Consider the following 16,560-nt stretch of genomic DNA (forward strand, 5'->3'; position numbering starts at 1 on the left):
GTGGCCACTGAGTCAATAAAATAGTGGTTAAAAACCTTTGCAATTGCGACTGGGTCCTTTGAGAGGTTACCATTGATTTCAAGTTCCATTTGTCTTTCTACTTTGTGATGTTGACCTGTCAGTTTCTTGATTTGCTCCCATATTAGTTTACTATTACCTCTTGCTTCACTAATTATGTTTATAAAAAAGTTGGCTTTGGCCTTTCTTAGCCCCTGTATTACTTTGTTCCTTAACATAGTAAATCTGAGTTTGTCATTTTGTAGTTTCGTTTTGAGAGCTGATTTCAGGGCAAGATCTCGCTCTTTCATCAGTTTTAGTATGTTCACATTGAGCCATGGTAGGCTACTTTTCTCCCTTCCTTTATGTTGGATGTCTCTAGTATGTTGTTTTATTGTGTTTTGAATTATGCCTAGTAGAGCCTGACTGTCTTCTTCTAGGTTTACCCCTGAGAGCAGATCATTCCATTTTAATGCCAGTATGGCATCTTTGAAGTTTTGAAGCTCATTTTGGGGGATTTTACTGGATACAGGCCTTCTGGCAGCATGAGACTTGAAACGTTTACTAGTTAGTTTTCTGGTTACCAGTGTTAGATTGTGATCGGATAGTCCGGTTATCATGTTAAATGATTTCATTATTCGTTCTGGTCTGCTACTGAAAACCAAATCTATCTGGGTTTTGGTAGAGTTTGTGATTCTGGTAGGACCCTCGATTAGCTGTGACAGGTCAAATCTGTCTGTGATCTGTTTGAGGTTTTTCCTCGTCAGTTTATCCTCCCAGTTGATATTAAAATCTCCCATAAGAATAATCTCTTTCTTGAAATTGCACAATTTTAACATATCACAAAACTTCTCATAAAAATCATTTTTTGATGATGGTGGGCGATATAGTACAATAAGCACAAAGGACATTTCTGGTGATAGTGTTACATTCAGACCAATACATTCCAAGTCATTGTCATCGGGCCATTTGATTTCGTTGCATTGAATAGACTCTTTAATGTGGATCAGGACCCCGCCTCCTTTTGTTTTCAGCCTATCTCTTCTAAAGAACTTGTAGCCTGGTATAATTAGTGCTGCTGGTGGCGAGTTTTGGTGAAGCCAAGTTTCAGTCAGACATAGAAAATCCAAATTCGAGTCTCTAAGAAGGTGATGAATTTGATCAACTTTGGATTTGATGCTGCGAATATTTAAATGTCCACCTAGGAGTCCCTTTGGTTTAGCTTGAGAGCACCAGATTACTTTGGAGTGGTTGACAGTTTGGAAAAAGTTCCACTTTCGTTTTTTTTTAATTGCTGGATTTATTTTAGGATTTATCCTCTCTGTTAGTGGAGGTCCTGAGTTAGCCTGGGTAAACCCATCCCCCACGTGACCTGCTCTCAGACCTGTTCTCAGTCACTATGGTCTGGATTCCCACCATTGTTAAACGATTTCCTGCGGTTGTTGCCCCCCCCCCCCGATAGACCACTCCATTACGCAACCATCATCCAACCAGTTTAGTGCACAGAGCACATGCGCAGTGCAGCAGATGGCGTCATCACTCTGCGACCTTTGTTGTTAGCGCATGAGCTAACACTTTTCATTTCAGTACTGCTAGCACGCAAATGGTTACAACCAGCTACAAGAAGAGAGAACATCGCGTGACGGTGGTCAGGGAATGAAAGAGGAACAGGACAACTCCCCCCCCCACCCCGTTGGTCCGACCGTCCCGTATTGCTGGGATGGAATGTTGGCAGCCCTAGTCTACACGGACCCAAACCTCGATCCCGGCCGCAGATCTGGAGAGATATTTGTGGCTGTGAAGAACAGTCATCATCTATACAGCTGCTGCCAACCTGATGAGGAAACAGGCGTGCTTGTTATGCTGGACACTGAATGCCAGTCTGCAGACTTCATCCTCCAGTGCTGTTCGCCTCAGGACTTGAAGGCCTAACGTTGTACCATGGACTGTATACATTCTGTGCTAATAATGCTAGCATGCTAACATCCTTTTCACACACACACACTGAATATACCGAAATGCTAGATTTGATCATGGACTTAACGCTAATGTTAATCCAAAACGGCCGCAGTCATAACGGTAAGGTGTGTTTGACCTAATTGAAATATTAACGTTAATGCCCTCACATTTCAGCGTGGTTACAGATAAACCTATTTAACGCTAGCTAGCTACAGTAGATTTTTGGAGGCGTTAATGTGAATGTCATGACGTAGTGAGCGTAGTATTATACTGTATATTATACATAATCCAGATGTAACCTAGCTATAGCTAGACGTTAAGAGGTTAGCGTGAATGCGACTGAGACCTGACATTACTGGCTTGATATCATATTCCAGATGCAACCTAGCTAGATAAGCGCCACACTGCTGTATGAGTAGCTACAATCAAATGTATCAAGCCTTGATATCATATTCCAGATCCAACCTAGCTAGCTAGATGTTAAGAGGTAGGAATATACCGAAATGCTAGACTTGATCGTGGACTTAACGTTAATCAAAAACGGCCACACTCATAACGTTAAGGTGTGTTTGACCTAGCTAGAAATATTAACGTTAATGCCCTCACATTTCAGCGTGGTTACAGATAAACCTATTTAACGCTAGCTAGCTACATTACTGGCTTGATATCATATTCCAGATGCAACCTAGCTAGATAAGCTCCACACGGCTGTATGAGTAGCTACAATCAAATGTATCAAGCCGATATCATATTCCAGATCCAACCTAGCTAGCTAGATGTTAAGAGGTAGGAATATACCGAAATGCTAGACTTGATCGTGGACTTAATGTTAATCCAAAACGGCCACACTCATAACGTTAAGGTGTGTTTGACCTAGCTAGAAGTTAAGAGGTTAGCGTGAATGCGACTGAGACCTGACATTACTGAAGTGAATACAAGTGACCTATATTTTTCAATCCTGTCTTTGAATAAAAGTTGTACATTGTGTTATGCTTGAAAACCATGTCTTTGCTCCCTTATGTGTTCACAATTACAACAAATCTGTATGGTTTATCTGTTGGCATTAAACCGTGGTATTTCCTTGGGTGATATTCCATATTTGTCATTAAACCTAGCTGTCCACATAAATTTGCAATGATGATCGACCACGTGAGATATCACAAGTAGCCTACTTTTATTAAAAAATAAAATGCAAAGAGAGGTTTCCTTCTCTAACTATTGGTGCGTTCACAAAATATTTACACGAGATTTTTTTTATAAATAATAATCAATAACGTGGATAATGATGACATCTGCAGCTGCTGCGAGAGACAGAAGAAACTACGAACGAAGATTGGAGCAGAGGAGGACATGACTACAGAGAAACTTAACCGACCAGCACTCTGCTTCAATCAATGAATGCTTATAAAGCCTAATGTTACTGTAGCCTGGATGACGTCAGCTAATGCTACCCAGCCTTCCAGCGTTTATCTTCCATAATGCATTAAATCATAATCACAATGCGAAGACATTAGCTGATCACCACAGAGCTGCACAGACAAGTTTATCAGATAATTTCGCCGTAAAATGTGTCCAGGTGATCAGCTCTGAAGCCCCGGCTTGTATGGTCCGCTAAAATCCGATTTCGATATAGGTGTTATTTTGATCAATATTGTATAGCTGGCTAGACAGAGGAGTTTATCTGGAATCAGTGTGACAAGATCCCTGCTGCTAGCTTGTCTGCCTTTCTGTGTCAGAGTATCTAGCTACATTATCTGCATTACATGCTACACCATGCAAATATATTTCGATATAATTCAAACAATTAGCCCACTGTACTACTGGACTGTGTATTGCTGTGAATAAGTTAGATTTGATTGTGTAAAGTGTATCAGCTTTAAATATCCAATATATACAGCATTAAACAAACGACCAGCAGCATTCAAATGTGCAAAAACGTTATATTTATTGAAATGTGGTGATCTCATGTCACATTACATAATGTTATGCCCAAATGGTCTACTGCCCAGAAGCGTCACTTTACATGTTTGGTAGGGAATTATTTTAATTATGTTAAACCAGCGTTTATCTTCCATAATGCATTAAATCATAATCACAATGCTATGAAGACATTAGCTGATCACCACAGAGCAGCACAGACAAGTTTATCAGATAATTTCGCCATAAAATGTGTCCAGGTGATCAGCTCTGAAGCCCTGGCTTGTATGGTCCGCTAAAATCCGATTTCGATAACGCTAGGTGTTATTTTGATCAACAGACCTCAACCTCAACAGCTGTTTTCACTTGAATTTCCTCACGTAGTTGCATAGCCATATAGCTAGCCAGCTAGTAGCTAGCTCGGGAGCTATGCTTTAGAGAGGCCAAATGCTAACGGCTAGGTAGTGCTAAGCCGCTGCAGCTGTTACACGTCATTGACAAAGACGCACTCTCTGATTGGCCGATCACGGCAGGACTGATGTTGGCAGTCACGCCGTCACTCATTGGCTGCGGGGTGGCTGCGGGTCTGCGCGGGTCTTTCAATCGCCCCAGAAATCGATCTGAATGGCCCGGAGTCTAGACGCTAGTGACTGGGAACTGAGAGAGCAGGTCACGTGGTGGCTGGGTTTACCTAGGCTAGTCCTGAGTTACTGCACGGTCGCCTGCAGGGGGAGCTAGCTGGAGAAACAGTGGTTGCGACAGTGGTAGAAGGTTCCCGCAAGGAAGAGTGTTTAATTTTGTCTGTGCCATTGATATTATTTAAGTTGACACTAACAACACTGGGTTGTGATTTTGTCAACTTAAATACAAAATCATTGTTCAGCGGGTATCTTGCATTTTGCGTTCAGGTGTACTGTATTTTTTTTTTTTTTTTTTTTGCAATTCCATCGCGGGCCACACAGGGGGCGCCCGCGGGCCGCAAGTTGAGTATCACTGATCTATGGCACGAAATGGCATGGCAGCATGGCAACTAGTTCTTTGGCGTAATGACTCTGTGGTAAGATGCCTCTCTTCTTGTGGTGAGAGAGGAGGGCATCTGATTTACATGAATGACCAACCAAAAACAAGCTACTGGTCTGCAGTTAAGGAGTAACATCTCAGCCAAGCTGCTGCTAGCGGCTGTACAGTATGTAGGCCTAAACTCTGAACAGCCTTTAGCCATGTGTGCAGCAACGTCTGCCTCCAGCCTGCTTCCAGTTATAGTGCTGCATAAATCATAACGCTCACACATATGAATCCTTTTAACTACGGCAAAAAACAGCCACGCTTGTTTTTGCTCGAAAGACTTCTTATCGTTATTAACAAACGGCAAAGTCGCACCTGCAATGAATTTGGAAACGATTGCCAATCATCGACCGTAAATTAGTTTCCTAAGCGCACCTCGTTCCTTTTGATGTCGCTCTTGGAGCAACATCAAGGCGTGTTTCCTCTTCCATCTGGCCCCTCGGCATGCTGGGAAGGCACATCATGGGACAGGCACATCCACTCCTCAAGGATTTTGAAACGTGCAGCTGACACATTTTTGTTCAAGTATCTGTTGAGTATCGCTTTCAGACGATGGTTAAATTTGATTGAGGGTCGAGGGGGTAAAAGCAGCCCACCTGCTATCAAACGTGCGGTATATCGGTTGCATGTGTTGAACTGTGCTAGACCTCATCGGGCATGTTGACCCCATGTTGCAGTTGAGTCACTATATCTCAGAGATGGGGACTTGGACTTGAGTCGCACTTAAAGGAACACTCCGCCCATTTTCAACCAGCTTTGTATCATTAGAACATCAGTAGTATATCAGAAAACTGTAAACGGTTTTGAAGTCTGTCATTTAATTTGACAGTTATTGAGTGTTAAAGTAAGTGTGGAACAGTGACATCACTAATTTGTCACTAACTCAAATTAATAACTCATCAACTCAAATCAACTCTCAATAACTGTCAAACTAGATGAATGACTTCAAAACCGTCATCTAGTTTGACAGTTATTGAGAGTCGATTTGAGTTAATGAGTTATTAATTAATGAGTTATTAATTTGAGTTTGAGTCTTTAACACTCAATAACTGTCAAATTAAATGACAGACTTCAAAACAGTTTACAGTTTTCTGATATACTACTGATGTTCTAATGATACAAAGCTGGTTGAAAATGGGCAGTGTTCCTTTAAGTCTCACTCACAGTGACTTGAGACTTGACTTGAGACTCATCCTCAAAGACTTGAGATTTGACTTGGACTTGAGTTTTGGGACTTTGTGAACAATTTTTTTTTTTTTGGTGCATTAACATCTATAAATCTAATTCTATACTGACAAATCTATACTGATGTCATCCAATCAATGCTGATAATGTATGCTAATAGATAAAGGAGTGAGGATAATACAGTACATGCTTTGAATTCCTTCGTTTTAGCTATGCAGTGTTCTAAGCAGACCGGATGGCATAGCAGATGCCCCCCCCAGGGGAACCCCAGGGGGTTTCTCCGTACATAACCCCCCACTAAAAACATGCAGAAGATCGTCATCCGACCAGTGACGACAACATCTGAAGTTGGTCCCCGGGCGCTGGAAAGAAAAAGCGACCACTGCTCCTGGCCTGCCCCCTGGAGGAAAGGACAAGCCTGGATGGGTCAAATGCAGAGGACATATTTCACCGGCCACCGTCAGCATGAGTGTGTGTTTGTGGCCGCATGCATGTGTTGTAGTGTTCGTGTGACAATAAAGACGGGCTTCCCTCTGAATTTTTTTTTTCTTGTTTTAATCGAGATGATAGAACGCTCATCCAGACGAGACTTGAGACTTGCCATGGACTTGTGACCAAAGACATGAGACTTGACTTGGACTTGCACAAAATGACTTGTGAGCATCTCTGCTATATCTCGAGTCCAAGTCGAATTGAGTCTCCCATGTGCCTGCCCTGGCATGAAATTGAATAATGTCATGTATTAGTATCAATATCTTATGCCAAATTATTAAGGCCTATTACAAAAAAAGGGGGGGGGGGCAGTCTTTATCAATTGACAAGTCCGAGTCCGTCCGAGTCCAACTTTCAAGTCTTTTGAGTTATCAGTGCTCAAGTCCAAGTCATGTCACGAGACTATAACACCGGTTGACCCTGTATATTCAGAATATTTTTCTCCTACTTGACTCTGACTGGCATCCCTAAAGAATATAACGGTCAAACTGCTACAAACCACCGCGGATATGGATGCTGTGGATGGATCATAGCCTGTTTCATATCTCTGCTGTGCGGAGTCTCACAAGCTTGATTGATTGATTGATTGATTGATTGATTGATTGATTGAAACGATTTATTTCAAACAGTTAAAACAATACATAAAGTGAAAAAACCAGTAAACATAACAGTCCAATAGACTTCAGCAAAAGGAAAATACATAAACTCCAACATAAAGAAAAGGCGAACTGTTTGAAAAGGGGCCGGAAGAAGCCTAGGCTTAACGAGTCCTGCCCCCAAATCATTCATAAACAAATTCATACATCCATATATATGCATATACCAACTCTCACGCTCCTCCACAAACGCTCATGTATACACATACATACATACATACATATATATGTATATATACACATACATATACAAACTTACCCATACACACACAATATCATAAATCCACCCACATATCCCTATCAATACTTATTCCTAATAATACATTCCAATATTACCCCCATAACCCAATGCTTTGATATTAACTTGTGTTGTACCAATGCATATAAGAATATATACAATGTACACAACAATTCTATACATAATGTATATTACAATATACATCATGCACACCATATATTATACACTATATAATGTACATAATGTATGTTACAACCAGTGTTGGAGGTAACTCATTACAAAAGTAACATATTACATGTAATATATTACTTTTAGCAGTAACTCAGTAATATAACTTATTACTTATAGGATTTCAGTAATATTATACCAGTTACTTTGTCAAGTAACTCAAGTTACAAATTGAGTTACTTTTTTTTTAATCAAAGCATTTAAATAAAGATACAATCATTTCCTAATCAAACTGTGTGTTTTATGCAAATAACCACTATTGATGACAATAACAAAGGAAAAGAATAAAATGTTGAATTTTGGATGGTTTACACTGACTTCAAGGCGGTTGAAATTATTTTTCGGGATGGTTCCGGGGAGGGGATGTCATTCTGCTGCTGCTGTTGTTTTTGTGAAAGTAATGCAAAAGTAGTGTAATAAGTAACAAGTTACTCTACACAGACAGTAATATTGTAATGTAACTTATTACTTTCAAAGGAATGTAACTAGTAATATGTAGTATATTACATTTTGAAAGTAATTTGCCCAACACTGATTACAACATACACCATACAACACTATATTTCATTACACATATAATAACTTTTATACATATATGTCTATGAATGTACAGAATACACATCAGACCAGGCACACACACCCACCAATAACACAGTAATACTCTTGCCAGGAAGCTTCTGGTGGATTATCATCACAATTGTTTTCCAATGTGCTGCGGTGACTCTTTTATTACCCCAGGACGAAGAGAACTTTCTCTCTGGGCTACTGCGCCCGGGGACGAGGGGTGATTTCTGGGAATTGAAATGGGACCTTACTGCTAAATAAGTAGGTCCCCCCTCACTTCTGGTAAATGATCCAGAGAATGGAAGGGGCCGCTTCCTCCCCTGGTAGCTTTTAATATGCCATCGCCACACTAGACGCACATGTGTTATTCGCATGTTATGAGGTGACATGAGAAAATTACAGAGTATTTATTTGAAAAGACTTTCAATGGCTGTATTTGCTGACAGAAGCGGTATTCTTTAAGACTTTCATGTGGACCTGGATCTGCGCAGCACAGGCAGACCTCCTCGACAACTCGCTTCGGTTGTTTTCCTGTGGTCCGTGGAGAATGATACCAGGATGGAAACCACAGTGAAGAGTCATGCATGGAACATCTACTTAACAGCAGTATTGGGAATCGCAGTGAGCCAACAGTTTTCGAGAAAACAACAAAAAAACACTATTATTACTAACCCCCTGTCTTCTCTTTTTTTGTAGTCTTTGACAAGAAGGCTTATTGGGGGGGGGGCATGGTGGCTCAGTGGTAGAGCTGTCGCCTCACAGCTTGAAGGTCCTGGGTTCGATTCCCACCTGGGACGCTGTGAGCGCTGAAGGAATGCGTGTCCGTCCGCATGTCCTCGAGTGCCCACCGCCCCGGGTGGGGTCGTCAAAAGGGCCCTTCTGTGTGGAGTTTGCATGTTCACCCCAATGCCCCCTGGGAGTTTCCTTCATATAGGAACCCATCACCAAAACATGCAATATCCTGGTTGCTAATGTGGTTCCTCCTCTGGTCATAGGGGCGCCTGTTCGGAGGAGGGGGAACTGGTTGGAATAGCGTGATCCTCCCACGTGCTATGTCCTACCGGTGAAGCTTCCTCTGTCAGGTGAAAAGAAGCGGCTGGCTAACTGCCCATGTCTCGGGAGGAAGCATGGAGCCAGTTTCGGCTCTCCCCAGATCGGCAGAGGGTGGAGTAGCAACCAGGATAAATAAATTAAATTAGCACTACTGGGTGATAAAAATGGGATAAAAAATCTGGAAAACAATATTAAAAAAATAAGGCCCATTTGGTCAATAATCCCTAGCTATATAGTCTTCTTCTCCTGTCCCATTGAGTGTTGAGAAATTGCATAACCTGAGTTAGGCTCCAATGAAGGTGGCTGCCCATGTTGGGACGTCCCACCAGACATAGGAGGAGGGGTGTTTTATTACCAGGGGCCATGCATTCCTCTCTTCTCCATGAGCTCCCCCCTTTAAGCAGGATGTCATGCTGAGGCATGCATGTGCTTAGCTGGGAGTCTGGCTATAAGGGACCGCAGACACCAGAGCTTTCACTGATTGGCTAATGTCCAGGTCCACATACAATATGCTTGTGCATGACTTCTCAGCATCGCTCCCTCGGCTCTCAGCTCAGATCAACCCGGGAATGGATTTATTTATTGGCGACATATTGATCTGATCACACCTTTAAAGTCATTTCATCTCATCATAACATATCATTACAAAGTAGGCACATACATTCAGGCTTAATAGAAAGGATCGTTACGGTTTTTAATTTCAATGTAGCAATAGTATGACCAATTATGCTCTGATATTAAGTGCAAACAATAATGCTTTAGGCTCTTGTGTGTGAGCTCCAGCTCACTATAGACGGTTTTAACTTGACAACAATAACAACCGTCACAACCCACCTGGATATCCGGTTTACTTCCTGTATACATCGCTGAGCGCAGGCTGATATTCGGCTCATATTAAATGTTAACGTTAGGCCGTGTCTCCGACAGACACATTAACAAGGTAGCCTATTTCGGTCTTTATGTCTTGTAGTAGTTAGTAGTCTAGTTGTTGTTGATAGTTGCCATAACAACCACCCCTGTCGGAAAGACGTGCACACGCTGGGTAGTAGGAATTGTCTGGTCCGGAGCTAGCCTGAGAGGCTAATAAAAGCTACATGTTACAGAGTAAGCTGACTATCAGTACGTTATTGCAGTGGTTCTCAAATGGGGGTCCGGGGACCCCCAGGGGTCCGTGGCATTTTGCAAGGGGGTCCGCGAAACGTTTTCAGGAAAATAAAAATAAAAACTTTTTTTGTGTGCAAAAGCTTCAGAGTTCAACGAAAATATGTTATGCTTTAAATCTAAAATGGTTCATGGATTACATTCTACTCTAACAATCCTATCCATTTAAAAGTCAAGCACGTTACCGTGGAAACAATTAAGCTTAGCCCAAAATCACAAATCAGAATGAGGGGGGTCCCTGGTATATTTTCTATCTTGTAAGGGGTCCTTGACTGAAAAACATTTGAGAACCTCTGCATTATTGAACGCATAGGTCTATATTTACATTTAAACGTATAGCAAGAATAACAAATAGAAATAGAAGTAGGCTATGTCAGTGTTTTCCCCTGAACAGCTGAGAAAGTGGACACTGTCAATAGTTAGCACTGTGAAGCTGATACAATTCAGGTGGCGGTAATGCAACATTTATATTAAGGATGCCAACCGCCATAAAACACAGAAGAAGCTGAGAAAAAGGAAATGCTGTGGGGTTGCAGCTGGTGAAAACCGTCTATACTACAGATGAGAGGGTTTTGAACAGTGTTTTGGCATGTTGACTTTTAGCAGCAGTAGCAGCACACAAATGTGTCCTGCAGAGCATGCCTGTAATCAATCAAGTGGCCAGTGAGAGGAAACTGACGTCAGCAGCTGCTGCTTGCGTCACCCTGTTTTCCCATAAGATATGTTGTCTGCAGCAATCCAGGAAGGTCAATGCAGCTCTTATCACACATTTTCTCTCTGTCGCAGGTATATAGGCCCCGCCCCCGCTGTCTAGGCCCGACTGCTCAGCTTAAGCCAGGTAATACTACCAGCCGCCAGATAGTTGCCATGGTAGTCCCAAACCTTTTACTCCCACAAACAAGCATCTGATAAGACGGGGCTGATTCCAGGCTGCACTCATTTTGGCTGAGATCATGACAAAGAAGAAAGTCGATTTCAATTCAAAAATCACATAGACGACCACATTACTTTAGCTCCTAATGGCCTGAAAAGCATTTTCCTGCAGTTTCACAGCTCTGGGAGGCTTATTTAGAGAGTTACCAACTAGTGTAAGTGCAGGGAAATGCACTTCATGGTCTATATTACACTGTGCATGGTGTAATATAGACCTAAGTGACGAACAAGGGAAGTCCTTTGAGGAAATAATTCTGTGCGATATGAGCCCAAATAGATCTTTAACGTGGCAGCAGAATCTACTAAAACGGGTTTCACAGCTCATCCAGTGTGACGGTGAGCATGCGTTATCTGACTCTTAACCTGTTAACCCCTAAGCCTATTTTTCAGCTCACCTGCCGAAAATGACATGCCTGAACTGAATTGAGTATATCTCCACAACTACAGGGTATTTTCTGAAAATTATTTTTTTCAAAAGCTAGCCAACACCTGTGAGATTGCTGTAGAAGTGTCAGAATCAATTACAAATGTACTGTATCAGAGTAAAATCAGTTAGAACATGGCAAAAAAATTAAAATTCAAGCTCCGCCCAAAAAAAACAACACTATTTTGGATGAAAAGCACCTGAAAATCATGGGTTGGTAGCCAAATTATTCTATGGAGCAGTAGACTAATGTCTTATGAGTGCTTGTATCAAAGCAAATCCTTAGAAAGTGAACCAGAGCAATTTGACAGATGATTTACTACATGTAGGCCCAGGCGGACCTGATCTGGGCACATTTTGGGTATCATGAGTGCCATTTGACTTTTCTATGGTAGAACACTGAAATACCTTTTTTTTCTCCTATTTACATATCACTATAGGTACTCAGTTAATATGCGTTATGGTTTGGATAACCCTCAAGCCTTATATCTGTATTTTTACTCTGTGAAATGCATCAAAAGGGCTTCTTCAATTTGCCTGCAAAGCCTGGGGCGATACGCAGAGGGCTATCTCGGGACCCCATTGGCCGATTTCGATGATTGACACCTCTTTGGAAGCGTCAGAGCCAATAGAATCGACGTGGACTGAAATAATTTACGTCAGGCAGTTTTTTCAGGAAATGCTGTCGACTGAACCCAAAGCTCGTCTATTCTGTGAAGATGACCACTCCATGTAAAATCCTCCATATGGCTTTGTAAACACGATGACTGTAAAAAACAATGCTTTAAGATGATGAAGAGGCATTAGGAGTAGCAATTAGTAGCGTTTTTATGAAGTCAAACACAACTTTTGATTTGAAAACAGCAAAGGAAGACATAACTTGTAGTTTTATCTGTAAAACGTGAAACAGTTTTTTGCTGTTCTTTGACAGCCTACTGAGTGAGTTTTCATCTCTCAGAGACGAGCTATACCTCTTTAGAAAGAGCAGAGTGTTAGCTTTCGAAAGCCGCCTCGTTTGGAGAGAAAAGATTCACTCGCAAAAACAAATCACCACGTAAACGCAGGCATGCACGGTTTTCTTGTTTTTACTACATGGTGATATTGTTGCTTGGGGTTGGAATTATTTTTCGTTTGAATACAAATGCTTGTCAGAGTCTTGTAGCCACGTTTCTTCCCGACATTTTGGTGTGCTGTATGTCTCACTGAGTCCTTCCTAGGCTGCTGTAGAGCGTCATTTGTGAGAGATGACAAGGGCTCAGCCCGCCGGCGGGCCCGCTAGGGGGGAAGAGGTTAATTACGTATGGTGGCAGCTCACTGTTGAGTAACATTGATTTTCAGCAGGCTTTTATAACATGTGACGTCCAGCGATGTCACATGACAGTGTGTCACATGTGATGTCACATGACAGTGTGTAACATGTATGACACATGTGATGTCACATGGCAGTGTGTAACATGTGACGTCCCTCTCCTTGAAAAAAGGCTATTCCACTGGTTTGCTCCCTTTTCTTCTGGCTGTTGATAAGGCAAAGGCACGTAGACAGATATTATATCCAAAATAATTATTGCCTCTGCCGTAACACTGGAGCATAAAATCACAACAGATTGCATAGTGCGGCCTCATATGAATGATTCCTTTTTACACAGCCTTTTAAAGCTGCGTTCACACCGACCTATTAAAGTTTTTCGCTGGCATCGAGTTTACATACAAAGTCAATGCAAACGAGCGATTGAGCGTATATTCGCCCGGGAGAAAAATCGCTGGGCGTCCGAGCGACAGAGACGGAGCGATAGGGAGGAAATACGCTCGTCGCCCGAGATGAAATATCCCAACTCGAGCGAAATTACGCTGGCATCAGTCGCTCGCTGTTCAACGCTGTGATTGGCTGCCGTGTGAGAGCGAGTCAAGGATCACACTGGCTTGGAACAAACCGCTGGATTATTGTGTGGCAACAAACCGCATTGACAGCTGATTGACAGGCTGACAGCTGACATGAAGTGAAGTCTATACTACCGGTATAGCGCGTTAGGAGCACGCTGATAGGCTTAGCTTGTAAACAACTACGGTGGCTCATAGTGGACAAACATCATGACATCGCGTAACGTTATAGCCCCCAGATGTCCGTCAATTGGTGTGCCTGTTGACGAGCGATTTAAACACAGCGACAGAGCGATTCCAAAGGGGTGAATCGAGCGACAGAGCGAAAAATAAATATCTCGGTGTGAACACAGCTTAAGTTTCTTTTGAGTTTTGTGTGTGTGTTTGATCATGGATAGAGCAGGAGCAGAGGCGTCTTACACATCATTGATTTAAGGCCATCTCACCCCGCCTACTAGACTCACAAGCCTCTTCTTCAGTGTGTTATTTGTCATGGTTCCAGCAGGATGTAGACTTTAGGGTGAACAGTGTTGACTTAATCAGACAAGAGAAGGTAATACAAGATGATATAAGATGCTACTGTATTCATACTATACGTGCATTTCAGCAGGGCCTTTTCTATCTTGTTTCCACTGATTGTCTGGAGAATAGACTCATCTAAGGATGTTCGATATTGGCTTTTTTACCGATATCCGATGATGTCCAACTCTTAATTTCCGATACCGATATCAACCGATGCCGATATAAGCGAGCTTTTTTTCCCACCAAATTTTCAGGTGACAAGTTACATAATGTAGCTTAAAGGAACACTCTGCCCATTTTCAACCAGCTTTGTATCATTAGAACATCAGTAGTATATCAGAAAACTGTAAACTGTTTTGAAGTCTGTCATTTAATTTGACAGTTATTGAGTGTTAAAGTGTGGACCAGTGACATCACTGGTCCACACTAACTCAAATTAATAACTCATTAACTCAAATCAACTCTCAATAACTGTCAAACTAGATGATGGTTTTGAAGTCATTCATCTAGTTTGACAGTTATTGAGAGTTTACAGTTTACAATTTACAGTTTTCTGATATACTACTGATGTTCTAATGATACAAAGCTGGTTGAAAATGGGCGGAGTGTTCCTTTAATGTAGCTGAAGAGTTTAATATATAATATGCATGTTGTGTTAAAGTTGTAAGTGTTACTGGGGCAGTGGTGGCCCAACGGTTAGAGAAGCGAGCTTGTGACCAGAAGGTCGGCGGTTCAATCCCCGGGACCGGCAGGATAAATCTGGGTGGGGAAAGTGAAAAGGCAGCGCTTGCCCCCTCCCTCATTACCACCATTGAGGTGCCCTTGAGCAAGGCCATTAACCCCAACCGCTCCAGTGGAGCTGCTCAGTGGCCAACAGATCAGACTGTGGTTGTACTGGTCAGCTTCCAGGTATGAATGTGTGCGTGAATGTGAACAGGGCGCTCCTGAAAAAGAGAGCATTGCTCTCAGTGAGACTCCCCGTGTATTAAAAAAAAAATAATAATAAAAAATATCGTCATGAAAACCGATACCGATATTTTCCGATATCAATTTTTTATGCTAATATCGGCCGATAATATCGGTAGGCCGATAATATCGGACATCCCTAGACTCATCTGATCCTCTGACCCACAAGCATCAGGGATTTGAGGGAACCTGGGTTTCCATCCAAATGTATCGCAACTTTTAACCGAATTTTCAGAAAGTCGGCAAAATAAAATGCGAAACAATGCGCGTTTCCATCCACTGCTATTTTGCGAATTATATAGAGCTGTCAATCACCTGGTGTTTGAGGCTGTCTGAGCTGCTGATCAGCTGCTAGACCCGATATACAGCTCTGTTAAACACATCTAACGTTATTCATTTAAAGTTTCTTGATGATCTACAAGTAGACAAAGGTACCATAACGCCATTTCTGGATTACCAGGTGCGACTCGGCAAGCATAACGTTATAATCCACGGAGCAGATAGTAAATGAATACAATTTCATTCAATTCTAGTGAGTCGCCTTAAAGTTAATATCCCAGTCCTCTTCTGTTTACCACAGCGGGTATTGTAGTGATCAAGGCAAACTGTGTTGTTTTTTAACGGAGAGACAACGGAATATCGCTTCATCCGTTTCCACCGCACGTTTCGCATTTCCCTTTTATCGATACACCCGACTTTTCCGCCTCCCTCAAGCGTGAAAACCTTTTTTGCGATATTTGGAGGTTTTTGCGAATTAGGCAGCGTTTCCACTCTTTTTTTTTTTATGCGCAAATTGAAATTTCGCATCAAAACAGGTGGATGGAAACCCGACTTCAAGAGGGGCTGGCATTTATCTCCCTTTTATTGTTCTCTCATTTCCCAAATGTTTCACATTCAGGTAAACGGCGGTTTTGCTCGCCGGACGCACACAGCTGCCACATGGCGGTTGGGTTATTTATAGTGCGATGACGCATGTGTCTCGCATCAGCACCTGGCAGGACCCCTCAGCTGGAGACGCCTCTGCCCCAGCTGCCCAACAACCAGGGATGCTGTTGCCACGGCAACAGGATTATGTTGACATCACAGGATTTAGAAACGATCTTCCATGGAGACGAACGCCGTGTTTTCCTCCCCCATGACAGTTACCAAACCTCTCATGGCTTTGTGCAGCTGCTGTCGGCCCATCAGGTGAGGTGGCTGTTTTGCAGTGTTGGGGGTGACTCATTACAAAAGTAACATATTACATGTAATACATTACTTTCAGCAGTAACTCAGTAATATAACGTATTACTTATAGGATTTCAGTAATATTATACCAGTTA

This window comes from Poromitra crassiceps (assembly GCF_964638095.1).
Source record: "Poromitra crassiceps genome assembly, chromosome: 29".
NCBI lineage: Eukaryota > Metazoa > Chordata > Actinopteri > Beryciformes > Melamphaidae > Poromitra > Poromitra crassiceps.